This window comes from Pseudopipra pipra, chromosome 10 (assembly GCF_036250125.1).
Source record: "Pseudopipra pipra isolate bDixPip1 chromosome 10, bDixPip1.hap1, whole genome shotgun sequence".
NCBI classification, from domain to species: domain Eukaryota; kingdom Metazoa; phylum Chordata; class Aves; order Passeriformes; family Pipridae; genus Pseudopipra; species Pseudopipra pipra.
Window position 1 is genome coordinate 14,003,511 of NC_087558.1, and position 4,390 is coordinate 14,007,900.

Here is a 4,390-nt window from a genome sequence, read left to right on the forward strand (position 1 = left end):
TCTCTAGACTCCTTACAGTGAGGAGCTGTTTGCCACTTCAGTACTGAAAGAAACCAGGCATGATGGTCTCCCACAATTAATCACTGATCTAGATTTTTATACATACTTTTATGTTGAGATTATCAGGATGATGTCTAATATTTACATAATGGCCTGATGATTTTTTTCCCCTAATTTTCATATTTTAATTCACATGTTAAGTTCTTAACTGATAGCACATAGCCAGCTGCTATCAGGGAAAGTGAAAGCGCTTATTTAGTAGTACCACACATGGAGTGAAGTCCTTTCCCCTGCGGTCCTGCCCACGTGCTTCGACCGTGAAGTGGAAGGACCACCTGTAAGAGGGAAAGCGCAGACCGTGCTCTGTGTCTGGGCCATTCCTGAGCTCTCTCCTGAGACTGCTGAGGGGAGCACTGGCACCTGCCCACCAACAGCAGCGCTTGACACACCAACTCATTTTGCATAGGCTGCTGCACACCTGTCAAATGGCAGTAATTTTAATTTACTGTCAACCAGAGACGTAAGCCGGATGCACAGCAAGTGACCCAGCAGGGCAAACCTTCAGATCACCTTTCCAGTCCCATGGGCCAGTTATTTCTTAGCAGTGGTTTCTCTGCACTTTAAAGACATCGACATGTGTTAAACAAAACCAAATGGAAAAAGTGGCATGTGAAGGCAAACCCCTTTAATACTCATCTGGCAATTCTTTTCTGTGTTGTGACTTGAAAGGGAAGAGGACAGATCACTTTAGTATTATTAAAATTTGTGTGGCGTACTGATGTCATGGGATTTTAGAGATGAGTATTTTTTCTTCCACATACTCATTTGTGAAGTTACAAGGCAAAAACATCCAGCTGAAAGGCTTTGACAAGGTAATGAGAATTATTTTCTATAGTAATAGATAATTTCTCCTCATCACAATAACATTTCAAGTGATCATATGCACCCATGCATATATACAAACCCTCTTTAGTTTTGTGTGTGATCTGAATGTCAAGGTTAGTTAAAAAGCAAAAAATATACTCACTTGATTCTTGTTGAGATTTCAATGAATACAGTTATTCACAATTTCACTTTTATCAAACAGTAAATTAACCATACATATGGCTTCCTACAACCACTCTTCATGCCAAGCATTTTGTTGAGTGAGAGAACATTGACTTTTGTTGTTTCAAAATACTTGCACAGTAACACATACTATTTCTCTAAAATGAGTTCTGTGCAATCTAGACTATTTGTACATGTGCATGAACAGATCTATGGACCTATGAAACTCTGCATGTATCTTGTTTCTGCTTAACTTGGAGTGATCTGTATCTATAGATACGTGCATAAGTGGACACTGCACACAGTGCATCACTCTAAAGCATGTGAATTGGGACAGTAAAATAGAAAAGTTCCAAGTATCAGAGAGTTCTGGTTTTAAAGCTCATCCCAAGAGTTGACATCAATGTGATTAAGCTGGACCACATTCTCAAAGCCCATGTCATTCCTTTTTCCATGTGATCTGACCTATTGGTAAGATTAGTGATTATCTTAGTGCTGAAATTTAGTCTAAAGCTACCCATGATATCAGTAACTGTGTCAGTAATGGGCTTGATATATGTTATATCACAGGAGTATGTAAAAATTCTGTTTATTCAAAGAAAATGTGTTTTGAGAAGCTGTCACTGTCACAAGAAAGAAAATGTCTTTCTGCATTTGACTACTTGTCTTGAAGGAAAAAATATTCCCCTTCACAGTGAATCTTGCTTTGTACTGAGGAAAGAACACATGCTGCACGAAGGAATGAAATATCAAAATGGCATTTTCCAATTTTCAACATTTGGTCTTTCATTGTTTTCATGCAAGAGGATAGATTATGAATTGTGTTTGACTGTCATCTTTTAAATATTTTTTGACTTCTGAGTATACAAATGTAAATATGACTGGAAAGTTATCATGAATATGTGCAAATGGTGAAGTTTGTCCTGGAGACAGAGAACATAGCTTCTGCTTTAAGAACAAGTATTTGTTTTCAATCGGTACTGCGCAGGTCCTATATCTGCAAAGCTTGTGCAAACAATTCAGAGACCTGAAAGATGTGAGATGCTACAGAAAAACAAATCTGAATGAACTTGTCCAAAGAATTGTCCCATAGGTCTGTGAGGATGCTCTTCACTTACAATGACTACCTAGGCTTATCTGGCTCCACAAGTTTGTTAGCACTTTGGCTTGGCTTTCAGATCCATCTTTAATTTTCTTTAATAAACCAGGTCTAGTTGTGAAGTGTGTTCTATGGGTGCAGAAGAATAGGAAGTATGTTTTATTCATTCCTTTCCTAACATAACTGTATGGCAGCTGTCTTTTTTCTGTGGAGGGTCAGAAATGGGAAGGAAACTTCCCTAAAGCAGCCATAATACAAAGATGGTGTTTTGGCATGGTGGTGTTCATTCTTTGGCATCAGTGATGACAGAGTTCATTTCTGTCTCTGTCGGCGTAACCCTGAATTATTCATACATGCAGGGCTGTGAAGTTGGGTCCACTACATGATCTGTACCACACTGCATGTCACCAACCCACAAACATTTGCTTCCCTGGAAGAACCTGTGGGATGTTATCGTGAGCCAGATCCATTCTTGCTGCAAAGGGATTTGTAGCTTGTTCCACAGCAACACTTTTATCTGAGGTGCCACAGATTAAAAAAGACATTGGTGAATTAATTATAAGTTGGCTTCAGTCAGTGAGATTGCTGAGTGGTCCTCCACAAGTGCTTTATAGAGCAAACAGGACGTGTTGATTTCTGCAGAAACAGCTCTTTCCTCTTTAATTTTGAAGGGAGGTGTTTTATCTGCAAGTATTCTGTCTCTGGAAGATATGAGCTGCATCAAACTTGCTGTGTGCTTCTGAAGGGTGGTTCTGTCTGGAGGTAATCTTTGGTAGCATGTACATTTTGGAGTTTGAAAGAGGAGGAGATGTGTTTATTTCACTACTTCTGTCTTAATTTCTCTCACTCTTAGGATTTTCAATGTTTTTATAACCTTAGAATATGAAATGTCATGGGGGGGAACTCCCTTTTACCAGCTTTTATTGTCAGTCAGTTTTACAGATTGCTCCACGCCTGCTTGTGTCTGTGAAGGCATTATATAAACAGTGAGTTATGTAGTAAAACGTTGGGCTTGTCCAAGGGGAAAAAACCCCCAAACCCCACAACCCAACCCCCTCACCACACATTATTTGCAGTGGTTTTCTGAGAAAGGGAGTTTTGATGGATTGGCCTTTAAGCGATGGGTCCATGGACCAGGTGCTGTTGGCGCTGTGACGTCATACTGAGCAGCACAGCGCCATACACAGAAACAGTGACATCCAGCATTTATACAGAAAGATTTCAATCCTCTTTTACTCCTGTTAGTCATTCAGGATGATAATGGGAGACATGCACCACTACCGCAGTGTGCTGGAGAAAAGGTAGGTTTTTGACGTGCTGCCAGACACCGTGGGTAGTAAAGATTGGCTGGTTATTTCCCCCCGACGCGAGCGGCTGAATGCAAGCTCTATTAAAGACAAAAGCAGGACAAAGGAGGAAGAGGCTAGACAAATATGATTTGTGTCTGTTTCTGCTCACTTCTAGGTGTGGACTTTCAGATGTAAATACAATAAAGGGAAAATAGAAATGAGAAGAGAACAAAGTTGTCTGTCAACATGACTTCTATGACAGATTTTCTTGCTGTTCAGCAACGATTCTAATTCAATTGCTGGCTGCTGTGAAGGAGATGAGATGCCAGAAGCAGAAGCGCTGCAAACCAGAACAAAAAATAATTACTAGTAGAAATGTGCTGCAAATAATTCCCTTGAAAATACAGTTGCATTGTTCTTCTAGTTTGCTTATCCCCCAAATATTTTTGTTTTCTAGTCATTGAAACACATTTCAAGGGTATGAAACTTGCACCTGATGATATAAGAAATATCTGAACAGTTATGCATGACCTGATACCATTATATTCAGGAGATTTGCAAACCTAATTTTCTTGAAAAATCTTCTTCAGACAGGCTTTTTAGAGAGAGAGGGGGAGGAGAAAAGCAGAGAGAAGTCTGTCTGCTTTGGCAGGGAGAACTGTTTGTTTTGTTTTGCCTGTTTAGTTTGTGCTCTAAAATCAACTGACATCTAAGCATGTTCTGAAGATGTTTGTTTGGTTTTCTTTTTATTTTTCTTTATAAGCAGCCATCTATTGCAAACTGGTACCTGGATATAATTTAGACCAACAAAACCAGATGAAACAGCAGTGCCCTTTCTGTATCGCAGTGCTTGGAAAAGAAAGACTGCCTGTGGCTTGGCTAAGGACTCTGACCAGAGCTTGTCATTATGGCAGCTGTAGGGACAGAAATGTGCCAAATTTACATCTCGAAAAAC

General features: G+C 39.7%; 1 long non-coding RNA gene across 1 annotated transcript; it reads left to right on the forward strand.

The window, feature by feature from the left end:
* The first annotated feature begins 3,263 nt into the window (after positions 1 to 3,263).
* On the forward strand, positions 3,264 to 3,858 carry LOC135419299 (uncharacterized). The gene is made up of 2 exons (XR_010432913.1): positions 3,264 to 3,447; positions 3,611 to 3,858. It is a non-coding gene; the product is annotated as an uncharacterized LOC135419299 (long non-coding RNA).
* Positions 3,859 to 4,390: the final 532 nt, after the last annotated feature.